The following is a 15,709-nucleotide window of genomic DNA, read 5'->3' as shown; positions in this document are numbered from 1 at the left end:
TTGACGTCAAATAGTAACATTTCCTAATATTCTTGACCACCACATTGAAAACTATGCAATTCCTGCTGCTGAGAGGTATGTCCATTAAAGGAAGGAGAGTAGGATGATGGGAGTTGTTATTTCCTCCAGTACTGAAGATGAAAGTCTATTTGATGTGACTGTTTACAGAGAAGACCCCCCATTAAAGTTTCATTCACTTTATGTTCAGTTATGTCCGATAAAATAGCCATTTTTGTGTACACAAGTCAACAAAATATATAACCGGATCCAGTTGTTTTAGATATTTTGATCCAAAAAATCTTATATTATAACTTTAAGCCTTAGAGAAGTATTCACATTCCTGTCATCTTAATTCAGACGCACTCAGTTTACTGCTGACAAAGGTGTTTTTGTAGCGTTTAGGGGTTTTGAACATACACTGAGTCTTCACACACCTACAGGCGTTCAGCTCTCGACTGGCGCTCGGCTCCCATGGTGTGGAAAGTGAAGAGTAAACACAACAGAGACACGCCTGACACACACCAACTCCTGCATACATTAACGTGTTCCTTTCAAGATTTCCAAGAACTTTTAAACAAGCTTGAGCTATTGTAAAATGTTGTTTTAAGGGTGAAACCAGCCTCTCTGAGCGGTGACTTTTTAAAGCAGAGGGTTGGTTCTAGTTCTAGTACTGCCCTGCCTCATTCTGCCACCAGAAGGCTCCCTTGGTAAAGGAGCAGAGCGTCCTGCTATAAAGGTGCTGAAAACAGACGACCAGGTGCAGCCCTCCATTCCAGCCACTGTCTTCAAGGACAAAGACAAAGCTCACACTGCCACAACATTTTTCATGTACACAGTAATCCATGCATCTATAAAAGTGTTTCAGGAGGATGATCTAATACTACACACTGTATGTCTGGCCTATGATGACTGTGGAGAGTGAGGGTAAATGACAGGTTGTTTGACAGAGCGCTGAGCCATATTGTACCCCACAGACTCCGGTCACAGCAATGACTCTTTTGTAATGAGGATGTAAGGTTGAGTCGCCCTGTGACCTTTCTGACGAGCGGGGGGTCCAGATGGATTCTCGGGGCCGCTTGGGGAGCTTGTCTACCACAGTCCTCCTCTTTTCGACCCCCCTCCTATGCTTCCGTTCTCTCTTTCTCTCCCCCAGCAATAGCATCATCCATTCCCATCAGCTCCAACACGTGAGCAAGCTCAGCTCAAGAGGCAAATGTCAATGGCTATCAGACGGCTGGAAAAGGTCAGGAGTTCAGATGGGGAGCGGACGCGTGTGCACGAAAGAGTGAGCGAGCCGGTAGGGCGTGTGCCAGATGAATATGTGGATATTTTTCATGTGAATCACACCAGCGGGAAATTATAACACTCGCCAATTTGATTCTGACAAAATAGTGGCACATCCCAACCAGAGGGGGAATCTAATGAGCCTAAGAGTGATTTATTCATTCCCTCCAAGTCCCTGAGTGCACAACTAAAAGCATGAAATGGATTAAATAAATACAATTAATAAGGAAAATCAAACAATTCAGTGTGCTGTGGCATAATTACCCTAACCACAGCCATCAGCTTTATTTATTTCTGTTCAGTAATAGCAATGAAATCGATTAGACCTCAATGCCAGTCAGAGTGCTCATTGTGAACTCTGCAACCATGGACTATACATTAACATAATCACCTGACAGAGGAAAGTGCCCCCTATTAGGATTCTTTGCATGCTCCCAACACTAGCATAATACCACCTTTAATAAAAACATTTTATACGCACTTTTTTGTCTATTGTAGCGGCAACGGCGCTGAGTTCATGCTGCTCTGCGATTCTCTTATTCCACGGACAGTCACAGATTAGTATCTATAAAAGGAAGATGGCCATCATCTCATCTTGATCATTACCGACAGACTTAATTGAACAATGAGAGGACACAATTCCCCTCTCTGTCGCTTCCTCCCTCCCACCCTCCCTCCTTCCTTCTCTCCTCTTCTCTCCTTCCCTTTGTGCACGCTCTTGTATAATTCCTTCCTTGAGATGTGGGGCACTAAACCCAAAAAGGCAACACATGAAAAATGAATATGTATCATAAACAATTCTCCAGCCGTTTGCTGAATAATGAATGGAATTCTAAGAATAAGCCTTTGTTTTGGTTATTGACTAAATTAATTTTGCTCTTTTACTTCCATAAGAGCTGGCTCATACCCATAGCCACACTGCCTGCTGTTTGCAGACAACAGGAGTGTAAATAAACATGACGATTAAGCCACCCACTCATAGAGGAAAGAATCAAGGTGCACGCACATGCAAACACACAACACAAACATACACTTTGTGCACAAGTGTAAGCTCTCATATAGGCACACGCACGGGGAAAATACGCAACTAGGCACCTTGGCAGACTACCCCGAGAACCCAGCCTGGCGCCCTGCGAGTGCTTTTAAATGAAAACATGTTTAATTAATGATGTTGAAGTATTCTGTCACAATTAGGAAGATTTACGGACAAACAAGGTAGCAGTGATATCCCTGACAGCCATGATGAAAGTTTACTCTTCTTGCCTGTGACTGGCAGCTAGCAGCCAACGCTGGACTGGATCCATTTCCCATCAATACAGTAATGCAATACACTCTGCAGCACTGTAGTGTATATGGGTGTGTGTGTGTGTGTGTGTATGTGTATGCGTGTGTGTGTGTGTGTGTCCTTCCTTGCCTAGCTCTTGTCCACATCACATGACCCCAGAGAGGGCCAGGCAGTGGCTGTGCTCTCTATTGATTGTGTGGGCACACGTCATCTAGGGTTTCAGCAGTTAATAAATCAGGCGTGCTCCTGACACAGCCGTGTGTGTGTGTGTGTGCGTGCGTGTGTGTGTATACATCCGTGTGTGTGTGTGTGGGCCTGTCACAGACCAGTCAGCAGGAGTGAAAGCGACAGCCACATGATAATGTAACATCACCACCATTCATCCCTGCCACACAGCATTCTGAGACAAAACAACAACAACCTAGGAACCTGAAAAAAAAGCAGCGTGATTTACAGCAGACATGACAAGTATCACTAATACAAATCCTCCCCTCCCTGCTCCTTCAAGGAGTTCAGCATCCTGCACTCATCTGCATTTGGTACAAGCCCAATAAAGTGGTGTTCATACAAAGTGGCGATGTGCTATATTTCACAGTGACCCACACAGTAGAGGTAAACTACAGAGCTAAGCAATGCTATAATCATTACTAACAACACTAAATGAATATTATGTTGCATTAGATCCAATTTACTGTATATGTGGCCATTTCTACTGAATTGAATTAGAGCCGTAATGACAATCATTATAACATTTCTAATCATAGCTCACAATAAAGTCTATGCCATAAAATCTATTGTTATTTTCTCATACATTGCGCTTCAGTCTTAAGCGTAATAGTCTCGGCAAGATTAGTGGATGATCCACAAACTACTGGAGGACTTTATAAAGCCCAGTGTCCTCTGCATTACCCAATAATAGGAGGGCAATAAGAGTGCACAGGCCTACACCAATAGTCCTCTCTGTTTCACAGTATTATCAAACCTCAAGCAAACCATCCAATATGACTTATATTTGTATGCTTTTTGTCAGTTAGTGGCATCTTTGTTTAACTGACTTACCTTGGTAATAGGACTGCAATAAAACAGTCATATTACAATAGTTTTTGACAGTATTGTGTATTTGCTTAGTTATAATGGAAATTGTACAGGTTACTGATCATTTCCAGTTTGCAGTTTTGCAGCTCAAACATGAACTTGGACTCACATAACACTACATTAACTTTCACTTTGCATGTTTTACACTGAATCCATCAGAAACACACTGGACCTTTATATTGCCGCTTTTTGAGATTATATAATTGCACAAGCTGACACTGTAAGTGCGATTTCAATTAGATTAATTGTGCAGCTCTAGTGACCTGGTCATTACCATTCTAAGTTCTAAGAAACCCTCAGGCTCTATCACACTATAAAAGAAAGGGAAGATGCTTTCAGGCTCTGCCCATTTTTATCTGCACCTAAGTTTAAGGGTTTTGTCCTTGGCCCATCCCTTACCCTTCCACCAAGTTTCATAAAAATCGATGCATCTGTCTGTCAGCCGGACAGACGGACAGACAAACAGGAATGATCACACAGCCTCTTTGGCAGAGGTAATAAAGAAAAGCTGTCAAGTAGTGTACAAAAAACAATCACATGAGAAAACAATAAGTCTAAAATTATTTTAGAAGTTTGAATAAAACAGGGTTAAAGCTAGAGCTGCACAATAAAATGACACAATCACAAAATCAGATTTGTAACTCTTACGCTTAGAGGTCTTATTTCTGTCTTTGTGCATAAGAAATCAATCTAAGTGAATCCCTAAAAGAACTTTATGTTGGTAAATGCAAGTTATGCAAATTTACAGGATTTCAGTTCTATTGCAACATGTTGATGGTCATATGAACTATGTTTTCAGCTCAAAAATGTCCAATTTCATCACAATTAATGCTATATGTTCATGTCACAAATGGCCAAGTTATATTTGAACTGAATTTACCTGAAAACCAAACATTCTATTCTTTTAGACTCCCCAATTTTTCTTACAAGATTATTTACTACATATCACGTTTTATTTTTACAGGTTGCAATATGAAGTATGGTGCTGATCCATCCTGCTTATGTTACACAAATACATACATTAAGAATGTCACACCTCACTTTTTAAATCAACAGTTTTCTAATAATAAGCATTTTTATAAAGAAATAACAATTCTATATTGTTATTTCCTCTTTAGAATGATGATAAACTATACAGTAAATAACTATGATACTAGTTTTTGCACAGGGATCATTTGTGGAAACGGTGACATGGCTGCCGAGCATCAGTATGATGGGATCCGTAACAACCATGTCACATCCGTCCACTGCCACATTTTGTGTTTTTGTGTCAGCTGTTATTGTTTTTGATCCACAATGCTAACATTTATGAATAAGAGGATAATTAGCAATAGTAAGTATATAAGTTTATTACTAATAAAGTACTGGTACTGACCAGATCATCATGGGTAATGTCACGTCCGTCCACTCACAAAAGTTTTCACATACACGTGCTATTCAAAATCCGATATTTCTGAAAATATAGCTTCCACTGTCAAATAATATCAGTAGTCTGTGCACAAATGTATTAGCATTATTTCAACACAGTTCTATGCATTTCTTACAACTTGTTTTTTTTTTTTTTTTTTTGACAAAAAAGGCCACTCATTTGAACCCCTAAGTAAATTTTAGCCAAACTATATATTTGGGGGAGGATTTAGGGTGATATAAATGCAGAAACAAAAAAACAGACACAAGTTCTGCTGACTTCTGATGTTTCTATTTGTTTTCTGTTTGTTTGACTTGACTTTTCTAAATGATTGAATCTTCAACATTCTCTGCAATAATTGTAATATGACTTTTTCACCAAATTGTGGAGCTGTAGTTAAAGCTAGCAAATACTTTGTAACTTCATTAAAAAAAATGTATTGTTTCACCTAAAAATCCAACATAATAAACTAAAATTCCTTCAAGTCTCCTTTTCTGTCCTGCAGTCTGAAAGACCAAAATCATGACACATATTATTTGCAGAGAAACAGGAAATTCTCATATTAGTATCAGGGACATTTTCCCCACTAGAAAACTGACCTGAAGGTTAATAGCCAACCATCAATTTTCTGTCGCTGAAGCTCTGAAGATGAATCCAAACAAGTGCTCCATTTTTATGTTGGGACACATTTTGGTCACTCCTAAAGAATCAGTGTTCATCCACACATACTGTATCTGTATCACTGAAGGAGCCTGTATATGTGTTGTATTTCTTTTGACAAACTTGAACTATTGCTGAACAATGTTATTAACATTACTGAGAAAGCTAAAAGAATATCATGTTGCATTACATTCAATTTGCTGAGCTTGATATGAGCTTTAACAAAGGACTGACTATTACAGCAGGATTACTAATCACTGAGCAATTATTGTCATTTTTGTCGTTACTGTTATATTTTAACCATTGTGCTTTTCAAATAGACGTTCTGTGCTCCAAGCTGAAAGCTAGATTTGTGGTCGACACATGAACTCATGGGAAACTTTCTCAGGCCCAAAATGTTCCCTCCATCACTACATAATGGGAAGCTGTACAGCCTCAGTACACAAGGGCATAGTCATAAAATACCTCTAAAACAGCTTTATGTTTTATCAGCCATCTCAAGTATCATGTGCAGAAAGGGTGCAGAGCTGGAGTGTTGTATCTGACACTGGGTGGGGGGATGGGGACCGCCAAGGACAAGGAAAAACACCAAAGAAATACTGGAGGGACAGGGAGAGATGAGGAGATGTGGATGGTTCAGGCGAGGAGGGAAGAGAGTGATGGAGGGAGAATGAAAGGCGAAAAATAGAAATGGAATAGGAAAGCGAGGTGTCAATTAAAAAAATGAACCCCAGTGCATTTGGGAGGTGACAGCTGGTGGGAGACGAGCTGACAGGCGTCACATTAGGCGGATTTGGTGGCCGCTCCCCTCATCCCCTCCTTTTTTTTTTTTTTTTCCCTTCCCTCTCCCTCTGTCTCTCTCCCTCTCTGGCTTTCTCCACTGGCGATCGGTAGTTTCTCATGCGGCAGCGGTGGCGGCAGGAAAGCGAGGCAAGAACTCAGCTTGGTGTTTTTCAGAACAAGTTCCCCCTGCAGCTACTCCTAATAACGGTAATTATCGTCATCATCTGAGGCTTAAGCAGGCCAGTTTGAGGCCTGAGGGGCTGGCCTGATAATGAGGCAGCCAGCGCCAGAGGAGAAGACCATTCAGAGCACCGCCCTGCCACCAACGCAGAGCACTCCCATTTAAAAAGCTTCATTAAAATAATTCATTATTCAAAATAGGCAATACATTAGCCCCCTGGCTGTCAGTCTTTCTTAAGGTGTCTTAAAATATATATCTCCTTGATTGAATCAAACTCCTGCGCAGCCCATACAGTTTTAACAGCTCCAGGCTGCACTGAAAACCACTAAGGCTGAATAACTGAGGAGAAGTCACGAGCACAGCCAGCCTGCTGAGAGAAAGACAAAGACGTCTCTATGGACAGTGAACCATCCAAGAAACACTATCCATATGAAGCTTCGGATACAATTTCATTAGCTAAGTCATTTGGAAAAATGTATTTAGGCATTTTCATCCATTTTTTTAACATCACACAGCAGAGACATGAAAGAAAATATATGATGAAGGGGTAGAGACGACATGCAATGATAGTTGTTAAACTTGTTTTGAAGTGAAAATGAAACTTCTATTTTGGTTTTCCTAATACTGGCAATAATTAAGTAGTAATGACATATCTGTGCTTATTTGTAATATTTTTTTTCTATGAAATTCCTTTCAGCTCATAGCCAATGTGAACAAACGTACACAAATAGAAAGGAAATAACGCTGCACAGCTGAAAATCTGAGTAAATATGCAGCTGGTCTTAGGAGGTTGGCATGAAAAGTGTTAACCTATGAATCTTATTTGTTCAGCACATCTAGTACAGTTGACTTATACTAATACTTTACGTTTTTAAGTGAAACACAGGGGCTTTCAGTCACCCACACACACAAACTGCAATAGGCTATTTGAAAAATCTAATAAAATACCTTGTTTTACTAAAACTATGGTGACTAATTGTATCACATTTGTCTCCTTTTCTATAATACAGTCCCTGATCAACTGACAGCCAGTGTAGCGATGCTGTCCCGGGCAACAGTTGGTAAGGAGATGACGTGTGAAGCGTTCAGAGCCAGGAGGAGATGGTCCATGACAGTTAGCATGCTGCCCTAACTGTTGCCCTACAAGCAGCCCCTACGCACCAGGACAAGACATGAAACAAGAGGTCCGGTAACACAATCCTCCTCAAATCCCCACGGTGTGTGTTCCTTTGCATGGCACGTTTCATAAGGCTCCGCTCTTTGACTGGTGATGAGTTTATGCTAAGGTAATTAACAGTAATTAATCCTTAATTACAGCAATTAGCAGAGTCGCAGTAAATTAAGCCACATCTGGAGGCAGGGAAAAGGGCTAGACAAGTAGGGGTGGGCATTTTGACAGGGGGGAGTCACTGAGACCGTGTTGCAGAGATTGTTTAGGTCTACCTGGGATGCCCAGTTGCACATCCCTGGCGGTGGTATGCAGAGGGTCTCTCAGAGGTGGGTGGTGGGGCGGGGTTGGACAATCGAGGAGGGCTGAGAGAGAAGGTTCATTCCTGAACTAAATTGTTTCATCTCAGGGAGAAAGGCTCCCTTAAGCTACCATGCAAGGACACCCACCATATGGCCGCTCGTAGACAATAGTGCCTGTGGTTCTGCTTCGCTGTGCTCGGCTTCACTCGACAACATGTGAACATGCATTTTACACAACGTCGCTAGAAAGCAAACCTGGCTTGCAGTTTGTCTCTTTGGAAGAATAAATACTCTCTACTTACAGAGTAAAAGTACAGAGTACAGAGAACAGAAAACTGACAAACACAAACAGAGATGGTGCTGCGACATTATTATTACCCCGAACAGAGTCCAGAGTCACATGGTTAAGTCTGTACTATCCTCGACTATTAAAAAGATTCTGTCTGGTTACTTAGATTATCCCATGATGCATTTCATCTCCACTGGGAGCAATATTGTCCATGATGACAATGCTGCCCTCCATAAAGCACAAGTGGTCAGTGAGTGCTTTGAATGGCATGATAATGATGTTAGCTATATGCCAAGGCCTTTTCTGTAAATAGATATGATGCTATTGTCTTTTCTATATATAGATACAATGCAAACTGAGCATTTAGGTACATGTATATACGATGCTCTGTGATTCCCTGGTCAACAGAGAGTTACAACCCAAAGTACATACTGTTTCCTTTACCACTTCTAATGAACAATAAGAATTATAATGTTAGTTTTGAAAGATGTTAATCTTGTATTCTTGTCAGGAATTGGATGCATTCCTGTTCTGTGTCATAATTCCTTCAGTACTACCTCAGTGTTGGAGAGCAACATGTTTTTTTATAGACGAGGGCCTCTTCAGCCTTCCTCATTTCTAAGCTGTCAAACCCCAAGTCCTGAGGCCCTTCACAAGTTCAGATCACACAGCCACAAAACTACAAAGACTCTTTTATTGTCCCATGACAATGATGGTAAAGCTAAAAATATGAATATACTGAGAGTCTGAACAGAGTCATCATACAGAAGGGCATGTAAGAACTACAGTAGTTCACTACTAAACCATAATATTCTGTTTAATGTCACAGAAAACAAAAAAGCAGACAGAGCCACTCTGTGAGAAACTTTAAATAGTGAATATTGACATTTTTGTATGAAATAAAAATCAATACATTAATAAATCAACTAATCCCTTCAGATCTAACAGATCCTCTTCTTTGAGAGTATGAAGGAAGAAAATCCTTTCGTGAGAGCATTCATAAATGAATAAGCAAGCGTGCTGAAAATGAAAAGATTTCTAACCAATACAATGCCGTGACAATAACATTAATTTCTTTCTCTTTCCTCTTAGAGTGGTCATTAAAAAAAGTTGAGTCTAACCTCAGCACAAAGTTGCTGCACAGATCTTGGCAGGTCCAAATGTTTGATAGTGTATGTGGAGCCATTAATATTGTAACACTTGAGAGACTCGCTCCGGCAGGAAATATTGTCTCTCTCTGCATTTATCAGCGAGCTTCCCATCAAGACAGAATAAGTCAAACCGGCTTTGTTTTGCTGTGTGTGCAGTTTGTTTGGACGCTGTCACAACTACAGAAATCCCTGTGAGGTTTACTGTTTTGCCAACCCTGGCGTTCAAAAGGCTAGTGATGCTAACGCTGCCTGTAGCTGTCGAGAGAGAAAAACAAGGGAGGGATTTCTGCCCATTACAGAGACCTGCTCCGTTTATAGAGCTGCTCTTCACCAGACAGGATGGGCTCACAGAAAAAAAAAAACAAACAGTGCCAATAATTTTGCATATACAAATAGAGAAATGGCAAATGAAGGTGCTTTTTTGCGTGGTAATATCTCACCTGACACTACCTGAACAAATGCAGAAATGATGCAAATGACATTTGACTAATGCTTTCTATGAGAAGCTACAGCATCTTATTCAACAAAGATAAAAGTGAAGAATCTCAGGCTATTATTGTACGTGTGTATGTAAGAAGGGTCAACTTAGGACAAAGACAAAGAGCTGTAACAATGAATATGACGACGGCACAGTGGGCAGAGAGAATGGCGTTGAATGGGAAGAGAGTGAGTGTGTGTTTACAGCAGAGGTAGTGGTCCAGGCAGTCTAAGTGGCCTGGCTGGCAGGCCCACCACACTGCTAGCGGATAAAGCCTAGTCATTAATCACAAGCCTGTGGGATCGTCCCAGTGTAGCACAATACTGGGTCAAAGGGAGCTCCTGCTGTCAATCAGCACTGAAAAGTGTGTGTGTGTGTGAGACTGTAGCGGGGGAGTGTGTTTTTGATGAGAATGTGTCATTTTGCCTCCAGCTACAAAAAGCATATAGTACTGAGGAATTAATGCATTAATGCAAACACCAGCGTGGAAGTGCTAGACATCATTTACATGAAAAGCATTTCAGCTCATCCATTGGGAATGAAAGCAGCATTTTCTGCCCTAAAAGCTCAAGCTTGATTTTGAAAAATAAAGACAAGGCCGCTATTTGTAAAAGGAGCTCACCAATATACTATGCAGACAGCCCTGTGGCATCAGCAGCACCAGAAACACTAAATCCCCTTTCATATAACAGAAGGAATGTCTCACTAGGGTCTACTGAACGTATGCTCAACCCATTTTTACCTCCACCAAGGAGGCTATGCTTTCATTACTTTTTGGATTGTAGGAGGACTACGCAAAAACTACATGAAGTGCCATGAAACAGCAGGACATGGGATGGTCCAGGGACAAACACATGACATGTTGGTACAGATGGTAGATGGTTTGACATAAATATGACACTATATTTTTCCATTTTTAATTATTTTGGATATTTATCATGACATTAAAATTCTAATGATTTTAATTAATTTTGAATATTAACGTGAATAAGTATTTTCATACTCTTGGTGTAATGATAAAAGTAGATAAAAGAAAAAAAAAAAAAAATTAGACAAACTTTCTTGTTTTAAACAAAGTTCACAGACATATGGATTTCTGAATTCACAATCTGCACTTGAATGCAACATCATACATAATAGAGAGGTTTTGTTTACAATAAAACATATAACCAGTAGGGCTGTGTATTGGCAAGAATCTGGTGATACAATTCAAATCACAATGCTAGGATCACGATATCATATATCACGATATATCATGATACTGTTAAAAAGGCAATTTTTTGTGTGTTTCATTTTTCTTTTTTTTTAAATGATTATTTCCTTGAAGAATTGAATTACAACAGAAACATGTACAAATACTAAACACAATTTTATTTGATCAGAACAGTACCTGATGCTATATCACAAAATGTTCCTGTGTTAAAACTTAAATTATGTTTTACAGACATTACAGTTTAAGATGCTGTTCAAATATTCATATTGTATTAGTTCAGAACTAACATCAGAACGGTATTTTTGTGCAATCCAAACACAGGAACTAACATTATTTAATAAGAGTGTTAAATAGTAATAAATAAAATAGAAACAAAAAAGAAAAACAAAAAACCCCAAAAATGAACTCCACAATATCTGCATTTGAATAAATACCTAAATATATCAATACAGTACTTTTTAATATCGATACAGTATTGTGAAATGAAATATCACGATACATTGCAGAACTGATATTTTCTTACACCCCTAATAACCAGTGTTTAAATATTTTGCTGTTTTACTTAAATGTTCTTGTCACGTGTATTCTAATGTTGAACCAATATTCTATCATTGTCTTTGTTTTGAATATTTGATCTTTCCTCTGAAATGTGAAATGTTTGGTGAGTGAAGATGAAAAATCAGTCTTTAAACTTTAATATTGAACTTTTACATTGATTGTATGATTACACTGGGTTACAAAAAAAAATGTTTTTTGCAAGTTGTCTAGGGTTTTTCAACTGAATTAGGACCATTTTGCACCGCTAAATCCAAAAATGACATCTGTTTTTCTCAATCAGGTCAGGTTTTTTTTGCTAATTTGATTTTGAAAAATTTGATCTTCTCACAAAATTGATTACATTTTTGTGACTTTATCAGTTGATTTTTTATATAGTTCTCACCCAAAATAGGTTTTAAGAGAAAAAAAATCCTTTTCTAACAGGATTCCTGTTAGGTACAATGGTGTGTTCACCACAGATGTAGCAGAATATGTCAGGCCTATTTTTGCAAGATCTTCTAGTCGAAGCCATTTCATTCACCTGTAATATTAAAAAAAACATTAATCATAAATTGGCAAAAGTAAAATCTTCAGAACTCATTTATTGCAAGAAATATGAAAGAATTTTGTATCATATGATGTGAAAATGCCCATAAATGTAAGCAAAAATGTTAAAAAGCCAATATGTAGCATAGTTCAGAGAGCTGACCTGACTGAGCAAAATTAATGTGATTTTTGGATTCAGCACACCAAAATTATCCTAAATCAGCTCAAAAAACTTAAACAATAAATTTGTTGTTGACCAGTGTTATTATCCATATTGACCAATATGAGCGTTTTTTCATTAACTGTGAGACTGTGCGTCCTTGGTGGAGGTGCCCTTCAACTTTTTCTGTTTGTACTGGTGTCACGGGTCATTTCATTGTCACCAACCTTAAGTCAACAGCTATAGTTAAACAGATATTGCTAAAAATGTAGCATGCCAAGAATGATACATGCTGATCCATGTAGACTCAACACCTATGTGGGTTTAATCCAGGTCACCGTGGTCTAAAAGCGGTGATAAAGGAGCAGTAAAGGACACAACACCTCCGCTACAGTCCTCTGAACAGGGCTGTAACACAAGTTGTGTGAACTTTGCGAGCGCACAAAACCAAAGCTGCTGAAACAGCCCAAACTCAGAGCCAACAACACTGAACTCTGACTGCCTTTCAGGGCGTCCTCGCTGACACACATGAGAAATGCATGCGCACAGACGTCGGGTGTATCCTCTGCTCTACTGCAGGTGGTTGACATTTCGGTTGTTTAAGCCGAGAGCTTCACTTCCACTAACATCAGCTCTTTCATGCAAAGGTTTCTGAAAAATATAGTAAAATGCAAAACCTCAGAAAAGATCAAAATAAAACAAAAATAAAAGCTGCTTAAATGTACTACTTCACATGTTTATGTTCAGCCAGCCACACATTATTACTGTCACACTAACACAGTATTTGTACATCGCTGCATTTGGGTCATTTTTAATTCAGAGTGTTTTCATTAAATTAGTTTAAGGGTTGAAGCTGCATAGACGGCACCGGTTGTGATACTGAAAGGGAGAAGACGAAGGACAGAGACACAGCCGCAGCAGCAGAAAATCCAACAGTCAGATAGTTGTAACCATGGAAACAGCGTCAAACGTTCCAGTGGGATTCATCCAGTCCACACTTATCATTTCACAACACCAGCGCTCAGATCAAAATGCAAAACTAAAAGCTGCACAGGTGTCAAAATAATGATTCACCGGGCATCTTTATTGTCATTTGCAATAAACCGTGATATTTTTTCTTTCTTTAACAGTATTTTTGTGTTTGAAACCTTTAAAATTTTCACATAAGCAATTCTTCAAAATGGAAAAACTACTTTTACATGTTTCTGGTTTTACATGTCATTATATTTTTATTGTAAAAACAGTCCCAAACATCTGCAGCTACGAGGTACAGTCACTGTCTTTAACAGTAAATCAAAAATGGTTATAAGTTCACATCATATGAGAAAAATGGAACAGTTCTGCGCTTCTACACGTCACAATATTTTCAATAAAATGCCAGTTTCAAGACTAATGCTACTGTTTCTTTTCTATGACATGAATGCAGAAAAGACCTTCTATTTCCTCTGAACTAACTTTGAAGCACTGGAGAAATTACTTTGCCTCCGATTTTACCAAACTCCAAAGGAGTCTGTGGTAACAGATTGAAGTGATTTATACAAACAGATGTTATGAAATGTACTGTATTGAAGTTTACTACTTTGCAAACTGGATCGCGGTGCAGCCTCGCCTCATTTTGGCCCCCTGGGTGAGACAGCAGTCGTATTCTGTCGGTCAGCCTCTACACACCTGCATCCCCAGCTGGACCTCTAATTCCCCCACCCCTCCTGCTCTACAGTGCTCTACTCCCAGCTGCCTTGGCTATTTATAGGCCCTGTTTCATTTCCACACCTGCAGGGAGGCAGAGTTGTCACAGTGGGCCCACAGAGCCTCTCTGGAATACTGCATGGGATTGAAAATGCACCTTGCTGATGCAGGAACTTATTCTTGTCACTCTCTCCCCGCGGACTCACATGATACTATTTTGTTATGGATGTGCAGTGCAGTATGTGGTGCAAAGATAACATATAAAAAGGAAGCCGTGTCAATAAGATTGCGGTGTGAGGAGTGTAAGGTATAGACATGGATTATACTTTCTGAATAATTAGGTGTGAAGTCACACACACATACAAATACACACAAACAGACACACCAGTTGGATACGTTATCTGTACATTTTCTAACAATACACTGTATGGACATTACTCTCCTGCAAACCTGATTAACCAGAGCCAGCGAGGTAATGCTAAGTAAGTGCAACAACACATAAAACTTCCTATTTTCCTCCCACATTTCCGTTTTTTTTCCTGTCATGCTTTTCTCTGGATGTAGTGGGCTGAGGATCCAGTCAGCGGATTACATTATCAGTCTGACCTAGTTGCCAGCTATCTCCTGAGACCTGAGGAGCCAGGCTTTCTGCACAGCCTTCCGCTGCTACAACACGCACACTGTGTAACTTTAATTTATCAGGGGAAGAGGAGGGAGAAATGTGACAGGTTGACAGTTCTCTTTGCCTGCCACTCTGAGCACTCCCTCTCCCCACAGTGTGCTGGTTAAGGGTCCTCGCTATACAACAGTGCATTACCAAGAGTGACTTTTATTCAGAGTACTGGAAACTCATCAGCAAGGTTGGAACCCTCTTATTAACGTGAACATTTAGGGCAAGTCTCAGAATGATGTGGGCAAGGACTTAGATTCCACAATTTCTTCTTTTGATTGAAACACTACAAAAACAAGTACAGTGTTGCTCACAGTGATATTGACTCATAATACAATGAAAAAGGTCAGACTGAGCTTTATTAGAGCCATTATGCTCAAATGTAGGCAATGCAGCATCAGTGAAATTTTTATCTATCATACAACCAGCAGGAATTTTTTTTTTTTTTTTTTCCATTTATTAAGAATATGGACCACATACTGGGCAAGCAGTGTTCAATTAATCTTATAAAATCAATCACGTTGCAATTAGTCAAGGAAAGGCATAATTTAGGCATTCAGAAGAAACAATTCAGAACACAAAAGACTTAAAATCACAAAGCAGCGTGCAGTAGTAGAATTAAAATCATGACACACTCAGTCAAGTGAAAGGCTATGATGGCAGTATACTCCGAGAACAAAAGGCTGAACTAATCAACGAGTTGATTATAAATGAAAATGGGCTTCGTAACAAGAGAAACACAGACGTCCAAGGGAAAGAAAAGGTGAGCGAGAGAACTGAGTCTGTACAACCTTGAGAAAGACAGAAGAAAGC

At 39.5% G+C, this 15,709-nt stretch overlaps 1 protein-coding gene across 4 annotated transcripts in view; it reads right to left on the bottom strand.

The window, feature by feature from the left end:
• LOC115437116 (pre-B-cell leukemia transcription factor 1) overlaps positions 1-15,709 on the bottom strand; it is a 56,314-nt gene that overhangs the window by 15,105 nt on the left and 25,500 nt on the right. The window lies entirely within an intron of this gene.

The sequence above is a fragment of the Sphaeramia orbicularis genome, chromosome 17, assembly GCF_902148855.1.
Source record: "Sphaeramia orbicularis chromosome 17, fSphaOr1.1, whole genome shotgun sequence".
NCBI classification, from domain to species: domain Eukaryota; kingdom Metazoa; phylum Chordata; class Actinopteri; order Kurtiformes; family Apogonidae; genus Sphaeramia; species Sphaeramia orbicularis.
The sequence above is the reverse complement of the archived record's forward strand: the minus strand, read 5'-3'. Positions and strand labels throughout refer to the sequence as shown.